Source organism: Ahaetulla prasina, chromosome 4 (genome assembly GCF_028640845.1).
Source record: "Ahaetulla prasina isolate Xishuangbanna chromosome 4, ASM2864084v1, whole genome shotgun sequence".
Lineage (NCBI taxonomy): Eukaryota > Metazoa > Chordata > Lepidosauria > Squamata > Colubridae > Ahaetulla > Ahaetulla prasina.
In genome coordinates, this window is record NC_080542.1 from 123,923,403 (window position 1) to 123,940,866 (window position 17,464).

A 17,464-nucleotide genomic window follows, 5' to 3' on the forward strand; every position below is an offset into this window, starting at 1 on the left:
TAACTGTACTCTGGACTCGTTGCTCCTGTGAGTGCCCCTGGTGGATCCGGAGGAAATTACAAGGATATCGTGCCTGCCTGAGGATTTTGTATTTTTTTCCTTAATGGCAAAGGTCAGAGACCAACTGCTGGAGAGATGGAGAATTTTGGAAAAGTTATCTAATATGGACAAGAAATTGGATGAAATAAGAGCAGAAATTGTGACTATCCAAAAGGATTTAAAGGATACTCAACAAGTTTCAGCAGAAAACAAGCAGAAAGTGGAAGGTTTGGAGGGTGAGATACGGGCAGTGTAGAAAGAGAGGAGACGACAGGCAATGCTGTGCTTGGACTACAGATGGATAAAATGTCTTATTTCCTTAGGTTTCAAAATTTGGAAGAAGTGGACCAAGAAGACTTGAGAGATGTTGTGACTAAATTGTTGGGAGAATTTCTTGGGAGAGGTGTTGATTTCATGAATTGGGATGTGGATCGAGTTTATAGAGTTAATTCAATATGCACGCACGCATGCAGTTCCCAGAGAGGTTCATGTCAAATTTGTGAGAAGAGAGACGAGATGAAATTCTTAGAAAACATAGGAGTGGGGCACTGATTTACAGGGGCAGGAGATAGCCATTCTGAGGCAGATTCCCAGACAGGTACGTGAAAAAGAAAGAAATATTATTTTTGTCAAGCAAATTGTACCAGAAGGAGTGGGCTTCAGATGGCTGATGCCAGAGGATTGATGATTTTCCGGGAGGGCATTACGAAAAAAATCAGTACAATTGCGGAGGCTACGGCCTATGTGGAGGAACACAAAGCCTTCCTGGAATCAGATGACCCAGGAATTGAAGAAGGGGAGGTTATAGATCATGGGGCTGAAGCGGCTGCCGCTGTTGCGGCCCTGGAGTTGGGTCAGGCTGAACCCAGAGTTCTGAGATCCAAAACTAGGAAGTGATAAAGATATTTGTGTTGGTTTTCCTTATTCTCTTTTGTACGATATTCTGTTTATTCTTGACTCTTCTTTATTACGTATTTAAAATTTGCAAACTTAGCTACTTCGTGTCACCTGCTTGCCTTATGGCTGTTGTATGTGTTAAAAAATTTGAGTAAAATTCTTATTTTAGATAAGAAAAATGAAAATTTACCATACCTGATATGTATTTGTATAAACCTTTTTTGACTAATAAAAACTTTTTGAATAAAAAAAAAAAAAAAAAAAAATGTGAATAATGCAGTGTCTGCTAGCAAGGGAGACATGATAGCAGTGTTCCAATATCTCAGGGGTTGCCACAGAGAAAGGGAGTCATGTTGTTCTCCAAAGCACCTGAAGGTAGAACAAGAAGCAATGGGTGGAAACTGATCAAGGAAAGAAGCAACTTAGAACTAAGGAGAAAGGGGCGTGGCCATGACCGTGGTGGGGTAAGGACCTTTCCTTCACTTCACAGGGCTTATTAATGAAGATTTATGAGGATTTATGTTGTTTGGAATGCACCGTTATGGATGAAAGTTAATAAATCATGAAGTGAAAGTGTTAACAGCCCAGCAGACTGAATTTAAAACTGGTAGGTCATCTGAAACTGCTTGAATTAAGGAGTTTTTACAGCGTGGGGGTGACCGAGCCGACTGGCAGACACGATAAGTTTGGAATAAATTGTTGTCTTTTGCTTTTCCTATTATAACTATCGTGTTCTGTGTTTTATTGCTGAGGCCAAGGAGTGAATATTAAAGACTGAATTTGTTAATGAGAAGAATTTAATTGAAGAGTAAACCGATCTTTTGTGTTGGACGGACCGGCAGCAATAGGATTTTACTGGGCGGACAATTTTTTTTTTAATTTTTTTTTCTTTTGAGAGGAAACTAATAGCTTGTTTATATCACAGATAACAAAAAAAAAGGACTTTTTTTTGAAGCTTAAGTTGGAATGAAGCAGTAGATCTTTTATATTTTTTTTCTTTTTTCTTTCTTTTTTGCCGACATGGAGAAAAAATGGTGCTGATTATTGTTTAAAAGCTGTGAGGTATCTGTGTTTCTTTGTGGAGTGACTATGAGTCACAAGCTACTGAGAGATAACGAGTGCAAATAAGCCGCTTCGCTTCAATTAAAAGACTGCCGTCCCTTGATCTTCATTAAGACCCTCTGTAAAATTGGTTTGAAATACTAGTTTGGAAAAAATTTTAAGATTTTTTAAAATGACTCAACAACTTTCAGAAACGCAGCAACTTGCTGCAGCTTTAAATAAAATTGGGAAAAAATAGCAGGATTATCAGAGCGCATGGATAATATGACATTGGAACTGACATCGGAAATGAAAAAGATGAAACAAGAAATGAATGAAAATTTTGCAAAGCAAAGAGAGGAAATGACAATTATTAAAGATGAAATGGAGCAGATCCATGTACATGAGGTAAAAGTGGATCGGCAAATTGGTGAAATATTTTATAAAAATGAGCAGCAAGGTAAGAGAATTTGTCTCTTGGAAGAAGAGATGAGGAAATATAATTTGGTTATCCGAGGGATTTCAGAAGAAAAAGAGGATAAATTGAAACAGCGGGTTTTGAAATGGATTAATGATCTGGATACTCAACTTACGTTTACAATAGCAGATCTGGCAAGTGTTTTTAGAATTGGATATAGAAGGCAAAATGGCTCTAACAGGAATGTGCTTGTCAGGTTCGCAAACCTTGGTGACAAGCTGGAAGTTATGGCCAAGGTGAGAGAGATGGGAGATGCTTTGAAGTTTGAAGGGAAGACTATTCAAGTCTTCCCAGATATATCAAGAGAAGAAAGGGCATGGAGATTTTTTTTAAAACCAATTACAAAAGTTTTGAGAGATAATGGAATTAAATATAATTGGAGGCCACCACAACAATTAAAATTTTTTTATAAAGGAAGGATGCGTACAATTACCCCAGACATAGATGCACTATTATATTTACGGGAGCTTGGACTGATTGAGATGGAGGATTTAATGGAGATAAAAGATCAAACGCTCAAGATGGGTGGAACACGTGAAACATCAACCCCAGAAGAAGAAAAGGGGCTATTGGAGGCAAGACCCTAAAGGGTTAAAGAGGAAAGAAATATCACCTGTGTTGGTTGAACAGAAGAAAAGTCGTGAGGATACAGTAGGAGAAGAAGCAGATAAGAGTCTTGGAAAATACTGAAGCGAATGCGGAGAGAGCCATCACTATCTTTTTCTTGAGTGATGAATTTAAATAGACAGCCGAAGAAGTGGCCCGGACATTGTACGTCCCTCTCCCCATTCTCTTTATAGAGGCGAAACCGATGAGGATGTGGGGGAAGAAGATTGTTTGTATTTTATTGTTTGTCTTGTTTTTTGTTTTTTGTTTTGGTCTTCTTATCGTTTTTTATATGTTAAATGTTGGTTATATGGTAGTTTAATGTTGGGTTTTGGGCACAGAAAGGAACATGCGGGGATAGGATTGAAAATTTTATATTTTAAATGGGAGTCATAAAAATAATGTCATGGAATGTGAAGGGTACAGGGAATCAGATTAAAAGAAGAAGATTGGAATTTAAGATTAAAAGAGATTTACCAGATATTTTATTTCTACAAGAAACCCATCAGAAATCTGAAGATTCAAATAGAATGTATATAAAAGGTATGCAAATATATGAAAAAGCATTTGGAACTTCAAAAGCCAGAGGAGTTGCAACACTGATATCAGATAGGGTGTATTTTGAAAAACACCAGGTAATTTTGGATGAAGATGGAAGATATGTAATAATTGTTGGAAATCTTAATGAGGAAAAAGTGACACTTGTTAATTTATATTTACCGAATGAAAAACAAAGAGAATTTCTTGAAAAAATAACAAAAATTTTGGAGAAGGAAAGTGTAGGAAAGTAATTGTGGCTGGGGATTTTAATTTAATCAGAGATAAAATAGATAGTACTAACCCCACCCGCTGTGGAGGAGCAAATAAAATGGGGATTTTAAATACGTGGATGCTTCAAACGGCGTGGTGGATGTGGAGAGAGGTCAAAGGAATTGAAAGAGTATATACTTTTTCTCTAAGATATATAATACATATTCTAGAATTGATTATATTTTTCTTTCTAAAGATTTGTTGAATAATGTGGATAAGGTAGATGTGGGAATTTTTAAAGATTCTGATCATGCAGAAGTTATGGTGGATTTAGATTTTAATTTTGAGAAAAAAAGAAGCTATTGGAGATATGAGGAGAAACTGTATAAAATGAAAAGGATAAAAATGGATACTTAAAAATTGGAGGAAAGTTGGAGATTAAATGATAACGGGGAGGTTAAATTTGAAATTGTTTGGGATGCGATGAAAGCGGTGTTTAGAGGGGAGAGTATTAAATTATCAAGTAGGAAATATAAAAATTATAAAATTAAAATGGAAAGAGATAAAAATCAGATTAAAGAATTGGAAAATCAATTTTGCTTACTAAAGAAAAAAATTCTTCAGGAGCTTAATATGTTAAGAAATAAAATGATAGAAGAGGATACAGAGTTGGTAAAAGAAATTTGAGATATTTTAAATAGGAATTTTTGAATTTAGTAACAGAAATTCTAAGTTATTGGCAAAGATGGTGAAAAATAAAAGAGAGAAGAGAGAAATTGGAGTTTTGATAGATGACAGAGGTATAAGATGTTATAAAAAATTAGAGAAATGTGAAGTGGTTAGAAATTTTTTTCAGAATCTATATTCAAAGAAACCAGTTAATCGGGGAAAATTGCAAAGCTATTTAGAAAAATATGTGGTGAAAATTGATCAAACATATAAGGAATTGATGGAAGAAGATATAACACAAGATGAGATTAATGGAATTATACAAAAAATAAAATTAGGGAAAGCTCCAGGTGAGGATGGATTACCTGCTGAGTTCTATAAAGAATTTAAAGAATTAATAATACCAAGATTGCAAAATTATTTAACGGAATATTACATGGTGGAGAAGTAGCTTCGTCATGGAATAGAACGGTGATATCCCTAATTCCTAAGCCAGATAAAGATTTAGAAAGGATTGAGTCCTATCGGCCCATTTCTTTAATTAATCAGGATGCAAAGATATTTACTGCTATTATAAGTAATAGATTAAATAGATTTATAGATAGATATATAAGTTACAACCAAGTAGGTTTCGTGAAGGGTAGATATATGAGTGATATTGTTAGAAGAGTATTAAATATTATAGATGTAGCTGAACATAATGGTGATAAAATTGGTATAGTATCATTGGATATTTTTAAAGCTTTTGATTCCGTACAATGGGAAACTATTAAAGTAATTGTGGAGGCTTTAGGCTTTGGTAATAAGTTTATACATGTTATTTCAAAATTGTATCAAAAAAGTAGTGCAAGAGTGAAGGTGAATGGAATATTAACTGAAGAGATAAAATTAGAAGCAGGTACGAGACAAGGATGTCCCTTGTCCCCAACATTATTTTTATTGGCTATGGAAATTTTGACAAAAATGATAGAAAAAGATGAAGAATTAGAAGGATATAAGGGGTATAAGATAAATTTGTATGCGGATGATACTTTAATTATTTTGAAAATGTAGAGAAAGACCTGAAAAAGATATATAAGCATTTGATAGAATTTGAGGAAATGACAGGTCTGAAAGTAAATTGGTCAAAGTCAGAATTATTGATGGATAGTAATGGTAATGAGTGTGAGAATATGCAAGAGCAATTTGGGATAAGGATTAAAAATACATTGAAATATTTGGGTATAGTGCTTTCACTCAAGATTAAAGAATTGAAAAAATTTAATTATGATGTGGTGATTAATGAAATTGAGAAGAAGATAGACAAATATAAAATGTTAAAGTTGTCTTGGTTTGGTAGAATTGCAATGTGTAAGATGATGTTGCTGCCCAAGTTTAACTTTTTATTCGAGATGCTACGGTTAAATTTGACAGAGAAAGATATTGAAGGATATCAGAAAAAATTGGACAAATTTTGCAATGGTGGGAAAAGACCTAGATTAGTGAAGAAAATGTGGTATCAAAATCAAAAGGAAGGTGGATTAGTAATCCCCAAATTATTTAATTATTACTGTGCATATGGTATCCAGATAGTGGTAAAAATACTTAAAGGTGAAGATAATCATTGGAGAGACTTAGAGTTAAGGGATATAGAGAAATTTGGATCAAGGTGGTTTTTAGATAAAGCAAACTTAAAATGTGTAATTAGAAGTTATTGGTTAAAGGGATTAAGTAAAATGTGGAATAAATTTTTTAAAATTTTAATCCCGGATATAATCTTTTTGGGGGAGACAATTGGAAATTGGCCGATTAAAAATAATATAAAACGTAATGAAGTGATTAAAGAGGAAAATATAGAAATTATTAGAGATTGGATAAAAGTTATGGAAAATGAAAGGAGGAATAAAGAAATTATTGAAAAATTAGGGTTAAGTTGGTTTGAAAAAATACAGATAGAAAAATGGACAAAAAAATTAAGGGAAAACTATTCGATAAATAGATGTGAAACTGAATTTGAATATTTAGTATCTCGGATTATGAAAGATGAAATTGGGCTAAAGGGACTTGTTAGTAGGGTTTATAAGATTATAAACTCTGATGAAAAATTACAAAGAGTGATGAGGACAAATTGGGAAAAAGATCTTAATATTGAAATACCAGAGTCAGATTGGAATGTGAATTGGAATAGTAGAATTATGAGAACTTTATCTATAAGGATTAAAGAGCATAATTATAAAGTTGTTTGGAAATGGTATTTGACTCCAGTAAAATTGTCACAAATGGATAAAAAAATTAGTAAAAAATGTTGGAGATGTGAGATGGAATTGGAGACTTATGAACATATGTGGTATAAATGTGATAAGGTTAAAAAGTTTTGGCAACAATTGGAGAAAATGATATTTGAAATGATGGGGAAAGTAATAATATTTAGAGTGGAAACTATATTATTGTTGGTAATTAAGGAAATAGAATTAACAAAATATGAAAAAGAATTGATTAGAATTATGATTATAATAGGTAGAATTATAATAGCTAGATATTGGAAATTGGATGTGATTTTTAGAATAGAAGAGTAGAATTCTGAAATGTGGAAATTAGACTTAAATGATAAAATGACATGTGATATTAAAATTAGAAGTGGTGTGTATAAAGAAGATATTTTCTGGAAGACTTGGAAACCATTCGTGGACTATGCGCTTGGAAAATTGGACGCTTTGGTACCTGTACCTCGAGAACGTGGATTTTGGCAATCATGAGGATATATCCGAAGACCCAAATCTTCCTCTTTTTTTATGTATAGCACAAGGGTGTAATAATGTATTTTCTTTTTTGTTTGTTGGAAAAAAGTAATAAAAAAAAACAATAAAAAAAATTTCCAGTAAAGCTAAGTTGGTTGCCAACTACCTGAAAAGAAAAAAAAAGAATTAAGGAGAAATTTCCCGACAGTTAGAACAATTAATAAGTGGAACGACTTGCCTGCAGAAGTTGTGAATGCTCCAACACTGGAAATTTTTAAGAAAATGTTGGATAACCATCTGTCTGAGATGGTGTAGGGTTTCCTGCCTGGACAGGAGGTTGGACTAGAAGGCCTTCAAGGTCCCTTCCAACTCGTTGTTGTTGTTGTTGTTGTTGTTGTTGTTGTTGTTATTATTATTATTATTATTATTATTATTATTATTATTATTATTATTATTATTATTATTCTGTAGAGGTGAGCCTATGGAGCTGACTATGGGTCTGGTGTTCCTTTTTTGTGTATCTTGGGGAGGCTATAAAGCTTTGGGGCATCTGGATGATTTCTCCCTGGGGATGACTCTTTGCTGGATCTTTTCCTGATGGGGGAAGCTTTTATTTTGGATTTGGTGGTTTTTTCCAGGTAGGTGGTGGGGGTCTGTGTTTAGAGGTTTGTAAGCGGGGTCTTGGAGTAGGTTGAATAGTTTGGATTGATAGTCAGATGTGTTCATCACCACTGTGGTGTTGCCTTTGTCTTCTGGAAGAATGATTATGTTATTGTCTTTCCTCAAGTCAGTGAGTGCTTTTTGTTCTTCTTTGTGCAAGTTGCTTCTGGGTGAGTTGCTGGAGCCGAGGACGTTGGTGACTTCAAGTCTGATTTTATTGGCTTCATCTGGGTTGATTTTGGTTAGGCTAGCTTCAACTCGCATATGGTGTTTTCAGTGGAGATGCATTTGGGGGCGACTACAAAGTTGAATCCTTTGGAGAGAACATTGGTTTCTGCTATGGGGAGGGTCCTCTCTGATATGTTGTGTACTGTTTGTTTTATGAGTTGCTGTGGAGGGGGGTTGGGCTTCTGGCATTTTTCTAGTCTGTGGAATTTGTTGGTGTGTGTATCCGTCTTGTGGGAGGTTTCTGTTTCGGCTCTCCAGAGGGCTAGTTTTTTAGATTTGTCCCAGAGTGCCGGGTGGATTTTGTTACTGAGTTTGAGGTGCAGAGTGAGTAGGTCCCTGTTGGTTTGGTCTAGTAGGAATCTTTTTCTGTGGAGTTCATTTCTGATCAGGGCTAATTCAGTTCTTTTCAGGATTCTTTCGACGGCTGAGGTTTTAGAATGAAATTTTAGTTGGAAGCATGTGGGGATCACATTTTTGTCTCGGCAGTTGTGTAGGAATGCGAAGTCGCATAAGATGGTAGCTCTTTGGACTTCGAGTTTCTCGTAGGTTTTGATTTTGATTTTGAAGGAACCAAATTAATCTCCAAAACTGAACACTACAAGAGAATAATTATGGAAGCCATCGAAATAGAGAAACACCCCCACAACATGAACAAATGTGACTACACCTCTCACCTACCAAACATCTGGAAACTAGCCCTAGTCAACAAACGAGTCCCAGCCATGAAAATTGACACCGGACCCAGGGTAACACATGACGCCACCACCAATCATCCTCACCAGATTCAAACCCAAACCCATCCCACAGACAAAACAAACTACCTTCCAGAAGCCAGACCACGCTGGCACCACCAACTGCTGCATCCCCCTCCAATCCCCACACAAAGCAAACTGACACACACTATGAACACATGACAAGACCTCAAACTTGGAACCAAACCAAAACCCGGGATGCTGCATCACAGCCAACTGCTCAGGACATCACATCACAGAACTCCAGAGGCCATAACACCAAAGCTCAGAACAACCTACCACCCAGCACAAGACTCAGGAGGTCACATTCCCAGAACTCAGGACGTTTCCAGAAAGCCCATTACCACTACAGGAGGTCACATTCCCAGAACTCAGGACATTTCCAGAAAGCCCATTAACCAGGTTGTTACAACACAAAAGACTAATGGGCACACAACTAGGACCACTCCCACACAGGATGCTATGAAACAGCTGACTAATCTGCAAACACCCACTTCACCTACCAATCAAGATGTAACCACACAGCCAACCAACCTGCTTACAGCAACACTCCCCACCAGTATTTATAGAGAGACAGCAGCTCTGACCATGCTTTGCTCGCACAAGCACGAAGCCGTAAGCACCAGCCTGAAGATGATGAGTGAGACCTCGTCGAAACATCGCCAAGATACTCTCAACCTTACACGGGAAAAGTCCCGAATACGCCAAGACCTACATGTATGTATGTATGTATGTATGTATGTAAGTTTACATATACCTATGTATACCTATACCAAAAGACAGAATAGAATAGAATAGAATAGAATTTTTATTGGCCAAGTGTGATTGGACACACAAGGAATTTGTCTTGGTGCATATGCTCTCAGTGTACATAAAAGAAAAGATAACGTTCATCAAGGTACAACATTTATAATACAAATGATGGTCAATATATCAATATAAATCATAAGGATTGCCAGCAACAAGTTATAGTCATACAGTCATAAGTGGAAAGAGATTGGTGATGGGAACTATGAGACGATTAATAGTAGTGCAGATTCAGTAAATAGTTTGACAGTGTTGATGGAATTATTTGTTTAGCAGAGTGATGGCCTTCAGGAAAAAACTGTTCTTGTGTCTAGTTGTTCTGGTGTGCAGTGCTCTATAGCGTCGTTTTGAGGGTAGGAGTTGAAACAGTTAATGTCCAGGATGCGAGGGGTCTGTTAATATTTTCACGGCCCTCTTTTTGATTCGTGCAGTATACAGGTCCTCAGTGGAAGGCAGGTTGGTAGCAATTATTTTTTCTGCAGTTCTAATTATCCTCTGAAGTCTGTGTTTTTCTTGTTGGGTTGCAGAACCGAACCAGACAGTTATAGAGGTGCAAATGACAGACTCAATAATTCCTCTGTAGAACTGAATCAGCAGCTCCTTGGGCAGTTTGAGCTTACTGAGTTGGCGCAGAAAGAACATTCTTTGTTGTCCTTTTTTAATGATGTTTTTGATGTTAGCTGTCCATTTTAGATCTTGCGATATGATAGAACCTAGAAATTTGAAGGTTTCTACTGTTGATACTGTGTTGTCTAGTATTGTGAGAGGTGGAAGTATGGAAGGGTTTCTCCTAAAGTCTATCACCATTTCTACGGTTTTGAGTGTGTTCAGTTCCAGATTGTTTTGGTTGCACCACAAGGCTAGTCGTTCGACCTCTCGTCTATATGCGGATTCGTCATTGTCTCGAATGAGACCAATCACTGTTGTGTCATCTGCGAACTTCAGTAGCTTAACAGATGGATCATTGGAGATGCAGTCATTGGTATACAGAGAGAAGAGAAGTGGGGAGAGCACACAACCTTGGGGGGGGCCCTGTGCTAATTGTACAGGTATTTGATGTGATCTTGCTTAGCTTCACCTGCTGCTTCCTGTTTGTTAGGAGGCTTGTGATCCACTTACAAGTCTGTTCTGGTACCTGTAGCTGGTTTAGCTTAGTTAGAAGAATGTCTGGAATGATGGTATTGAATGCTGAACTAAAGTCTACAAAAAGGAAATTGAAACATCTATATTTCATTCCTGCTGGTTGCAGTAATTTCAAATTGCTGAGTTTATTATGCTGGAGAAATGGGCAGAGGCCTGACAGAGTCTTTTGTTTAAAAAAGTCTGACTGAATCAGTCACCAGGCTAAAAACCAGAAGAACTGAATTCTAGTTCCATGACTTTGGGCAAGTTTTTCTCTTAGGGAGGAGACAGTGGCAAATGACTTCTGAAATCTTGCCAAAAAAACTGCAAATACTTGACCAGGCAGTCACTTTGATTCAATACCAGCTCTAAAGCACTAGAAGAAGAAAAAATAATTTTAGATGTTGGGACATCTATTTTCTTCTGATCTTGGGAATTTTATTTTCAGATACCATTTCCCCATTATATTTTCATTCATCTGTTGGCTACTTACTGTATTTATGTCTCTGTAGATGTTCTATACTCATATTGGATGCAATGATCTTAATCTGGAATAGAGTGCATTTCTGATCATTCTGGCATGACTTCTTTCAGTGGTCATATATGCAAATTGATGATTATGGTGTGACTTTTCATTAATCTGTTCACTAGCCATGTAGTGAATATGTTCACACCATTTATCTTTTTCTCACACATGAATCCTTTTAAATATAGACACTATATGTCCTTCCTTTGTTTTTGTTTTTTGCCTTTGCCGAACAAATTATTATGTCACCTTCAGATGATCCCTAAGGATCTTACTGTATACGTCTTTTTCTACCAGTGATTTATACAAAATAATATTCAAGCAGATAGTGAAAATCCTACAAAAATGGCTGAATTGTATTTTTTCAACCCATGATCTTATATGGAATGATTTACAGATTATATTTAATGTTTTTCTGACTGAAGAGAAAAAATGGATGGTTGTGAGGAAAAGTAAAAATCAGAACTATCAGAGACTGACAGGGATATGTTGTTTTCCTTTCAAGATCCTTTGTGAGATCCAAGCATCACAGCAGATTTGAGAGTATTGCAGTAATACAGTGCAATTCCTTGTGCACAGTCATTCACGCCCTCGTCACTTCCCGTCTGGACTACTGCAATGCTCTCTACATGGGGCTTCCCTTGAAGAGCACCCGAAGACTTCAATTAGTTCAGAATGCGGCCGCGCAGGTGATAGAGGGAGTGACTCGTTGCTCCCATATAACACCTCTCCTGCGCAGGCTGCACTGGCTTCCGGTGGTCTTTCGGGTGCAATTCAAGGTGTTAGTTACCACCTTTAAAGCGCTCCATGGCATAGGACCGGGTTACTTACGGGACCGCCTGCTGCTACCGGTGATCTCCCATCGACCAGTGCGCTCCCATAGGGAGGTTCTCCTTGGGATGCCGTCGGCCAGTCAATGTCAGCTGGCGACACCCAGGGGGAGGGCCTTCTCTGTGGGGGCACCAACCCTCTGGAACACGCTACCACCAGGTATCTGTCAACTCCCTGATCTTCGGACCTTTCGACGTGAGCTGAAAACATTTCTGTTTCACCGTGCAGGACTGGCCTAGTGGGGTTTTAATAAGGGGTTTTATTGGTTTTAAGTTCTTCAACCAACTCTAAATTTTCCTTTGTATTAATTGATTTTACTTTGACTGTAAACCGCCCTGAGTCCTTTGGGAGAAGGGCAGTATAGAAATCGAAATAATAATAATAATAATAATAATAATAATAATAATAATAATAATAATAATAATAATAATAATAATAATAATAATAATACAGAAACAAAGTGGTTGCAGCTTTAATGGTTGCTATTCCAAAGAAGAAACATATAGGGAAAATTTATGAAACTAGACAACTTCCTTGTGAAACCCCAAGTTCATTTCCTAATCACATGCTATAATATAAGACAGTATTCAGACTTGGATCTAGATGCCCCAGAAAATCAGAGAATGTTAAATATATTGTTTATGGGAAATAGTTGTGAAGATATTAGTACTTGTGGCTACTTTCTAAGTATGGGTTGAAGCCTTTCCTATTAAAACAAACAAGACTAGGAGACCGATTAAAGTATTGTAGAAATAAACTATTCCCAGATTTGGACTGCCTATTTGGTTACTGGCTCAGACAATGGAAATCACTTCAAAGATTGTTCATCAATCCATTGAAATTCCATGCCACTTATCGTGCAGAATTAAATAAGAGAATGAAAAAGATGATGGTTTAATTAAAAGTCTCTGGGCCTCTGTGGCTCAGACTGGTAAGACAGTCTGTTATTAACACAGCTGCTTGCAATTACTGCAGGTTCTAGTCCCACCAGGCCCAAGGTTGACTCAGCCTTCCATCCTTTATAAGATAGGTAAAATGAGGACCCAGATTGTTGGGGGCAATAAGTTGACTTTGTATATAAATATACAAATAGAATGAAGACTATTGCTAACATAGTGTAAGCCGCCCTGAGTCTTCGGAGAAGGGCGGGATATAAATGCAAATTTAAAAAAAAGATGCTTGGCTAAGTTGGCCAAAGAAGCTAAGCTGACTTGGATCAAAGCATTGCCCTTATGTCTTTTAAGACTAAGAATTTCACCAAACAAAAATTAGTCTTTTTGAATTTTTTTATAGTAGATCCTATCAGATTATTTTCACCTGACTCAGTTTCTGACCCATCCCAAATTGTAAATGATATTAGGCAGGCTTATGATCAACAACTGTCTGCTATGATTTTTTTCTCTTGTTAAATATGTGCAGGAAGTTGCACCTGTTAAATTGAACCAACCAGTTCATCCTTTTGTTCCTGGTGTAGGAGAAGTCTTTGACAAATGAAAGTTTATTGGCAACAAGTGGAAGGGACAAATATTGTTGACTACTTAAACCTGTGTTAAAGTCCAGGCAATCAAGTCTTGAATTCATTATACCAGATTGAAGATTGCAGATCCACCAAACCCTGCTTGGATGTTGTACTGTGAAACTTAGGCCTGAAGCTGCTGTTTAAAAGGACCAAGTGACAGAATAGAAAATAGTATTTGAAAATTTCTGTCTGCTTTTTTTTAATGTAATTGTGTATTATAGGGGACTTTTCTTCACTAACTGTACAGTGTGGGAAAAACTTCTATATTACATGGCAATAACCATGACTTCTTCATGGCTAGTGTCTTCTTGGATACTGTGTTTTTATTTTTTAAAGTCTTTTGTTGCCTGTGATAAACCATATGCCTTGCAATATCCTATATGTTACTGTCCAAATCCCTATTGTGGTGCAATGTGCAGTGTACATACAGTCTAGAATATATTCCTATCTGGAGTATAGAAAACATCCAGGTTGCTCACAAGATGTTGTCAGTCACAAAGTCATCTCTGACACATCACGACCCCATGGACAACATTCCTCCAGGCCTTCCTGTCCTCAACCATCCTCTGGAGTCCATTTAAGCTCACACTGACTGCTTCAGTGACTCCATCCAGCCACCTCATTCTCTGTCGTTCCTTTCTTCTTTTGCCCTCAATCTTTCCCAGCATTAGGCTCTTCTCCAGTGAGTCCTTCCTTCTCATTGGTGGCCAAAGTATTTCAGTTTCATCTTCAGGATCTGGCCTTCTAAAGAGCAGTCAGGGTTGATCTCCTCTAGGACTGACTTGTTTGTTCGCCTTGCAGTCCAAGGGACTCGCAGGAGTCTTCTCCAGCCCCAGAGTTCAAAGGCCTCAATTCTTTGGCGCTCAGCCTTTCTTATGGTCCAACTTTCACAGCCATACATTGCAACTGGGAAAACCATAGCCTTGACTATGCACACTTTTGTTGGCAGGGTGATGTCTCTGCTTTTTAGTACGCTGTCTAGATTTGCTATAGCTTTCCTCCCCAGGAGCAAGCATCTTTTAATTTCTTGACTGCAATCCCCAACTGTGGTGATCTTGGAGCCCAGGAAAATAAATCTGTCACTACCTCCATTTCTTCCCCATCTATCTGCCAGGAATTGAGAGGGCTGATGCCATGATGCATCCGGCCATGATCTTAGTTTTCTTAATCTTGAGTTTCAAGCCAACTTTTGCACTCTCCTTCTTCATCTGCATCAAGCGGCTCTTTACTTCCTCTTCCCTTTCTGCCATTAGAGTGGCATCATCTGCATATCTGAGGTTGTTGATATTTCTCCTGGCAATCTTAATTCCAACTTTTGATTCATCTAGCCCCGCCTTTCTCACATGTGCTCTGCACGAAAGTTAAATAGGCAGGGCAATAGTATACAGCCTTGCCAGACTCCTTTCCCAATTTTGAACCAATCAGTGGTTCCGTGTCCAGTTCTCACTGTTACTTCTTGACCCGCATACAGGTTTCTCAAGAGACAAGTAAGATGGTCTGGTACTCCCATGTCTTTAAGAACTTGCCACAATTTATTGTGTTCCACACAATCAAAGGCCTTAGCATACTCAAAGAAGCTGATATTTTTCTGGAACTCCCTAGCTTTCTCCATGATCCAGCGTATGTTGGCAATTTGACCTCTAGTTCCTCTGCCTCTTCGAAATCCTGCCTGTACTTCTGGCAGTTCTTGATCCACATACTGCTGGAGCTTAGCTTGTAGGATTTTAATTATAACCTTACAATCATGTGAAATGAGTGCAATAATGCGATAGTTTGAACATTCTTTGGCATTGCCTTTTTTTGGGGGGGGGGGAATGTAAACTGAATGTAAACTGACCTTTTCCAATCCTGTGGGCACTGTTGAGTTTTTCAAACTTGCTGGCAAATTTGCTGGCAAATTTTACTGCATCATCTTTTAAGATTTTGAATAGCTCAGCTGGAATACTGTCATATTGTCATAGTACTGGAATACTAGCTTTGTTGTTGCTCTGATTTCCTAAGGCCATTTGACTTCACATTCTAGGATGTCTGGCTCGAGGTCAGTGACCCATCGTCGTTATCAGGGATGTTAGGCTCATTCTTGTATAATTCTTCTGTGTAATTTTGCCATCTCTTCTTAATCTCTTCTGCCTCTGTTAGGCCCCTGCCATTTTGGTCCTTTATCTTTGCATGAAACATTCCCTTCATATTTCCAATTTTCTTGGAGAGATCTCTGGTCCTCCCTATTCTATTGTTTTCTTCTATTTCTTGCACTGTTCATTTAAGAATGCATTCTTATCTCTTCTAACTGTTCTCTGGAATTCTGCATTCAGTTGGGTGTCTCTTTCTCTTTCACCCTTGCCTTTCCTTGCCTTTCATGCTCACATGAATTGGTGACAAATGTCACTAATGGAAGAAAATTTTGCATTTCATCCTCCTCAAATCTTGGACAGAAATTATTGGCTCTCATTTCTACATTTGACCCCAAGAAGTTCCTTAAGAATCTTTATGATCCAGAAAAGGATTTGGTAAAGGATTGTATGATAAAATGGGCACAGAGTATTCAGGAACCAATAATGTTGGAAACGTGGGAGAAAATCTGGGTTAGAAAAGTTAAGTTTACACAAGCACAGAATTTAAGGGAAAATTTTTATAAGATGTTTTATAGATGGCACTTAGATCCTAAAAAATTATCATGTATGTATCCTGATATTCAAGCGAAATGTTGGAGATGTGACTGTGATGACGCTACATATTTTCATATTTAGTGGACTTGTAAGAAAATTAAGGCCTTTTGGATAAGAATATAGTGGATTATTCAAAATGTCCTGAAGAAGAAGATAAAGTTCCTGCCGCAATTTTTCCTTTTGGGAATTATAACGGATTGTACAGTGACTGAGATTAAATTGATTTTGAACTTAATAACAGCAGCAAGGCTGTTGATTGGACAATATTGGAAGAAAAAAAGAGTTACCTACAATAGAAGAATGGATATTGAAAGTTACTAACTTGGCTGAGATGGCTAAAATCTCAGCTTTTTTGAAAGACAATACACAGGAAAGATATTTAATTGAATGGAAAAAATGGATTGATTATTTACAAAACAGATATCAGATTAAGAAATATCAGATTGCCTTTGAATAATTAGGAAGTATTATTTTATTTAATGGGGGGGTTAGGAAATGAAAAGATTTGGATGAGGTTAATTGGATTAGAAGGGAAAGTTTGGTTTATGTATAACAATACCTTGTGACTGACCCGGGAAGCCGGGGGGGAAGTGAGGGGGGAAGGGGGTTTTGTGGGGGGGGGGGGAAAGGGGGGAAAATGTTTTTGCTTGCTAAAACTTTTTCAATAAAAAAAAAATAGAATCTTTATGATCCTATTATTCTGCTCCAGGCTTTACATGGGACTCCATTACAGACTGTATCACTGTAAGGAGCATCTCCTTTGTCATTCACAAACTTTGAAGGGATTCCCCCCACCATGATCATCAGTTAACTTGGAAGGATAATTTTCTTGTTCATATGTATTCCAACCTTGCTGCAAATTTGAAACTGAAAGATTGTTAGGTAGGCACTAAAATGGCAATGGAGGGTGTTCCTTTATTAAGAGCCCCTTTAATGACACTGCTTTTCTTGATGAATATTATTTTTCAAGCCCTAAACTAGAGTAACTCATAAAGATATAAATGTATGGATGTTTACATTTTTTCTTGATACAGGTTATATGTATTGCATGTATTGCAAGTTTCCCCACATAAAGTAATTTCTGTTGGAAAATTGGAACCAAAATTTTGCAGCCACAAGTCAAGTCAAACCCTGTTTTACAACTATGTTTTCAATG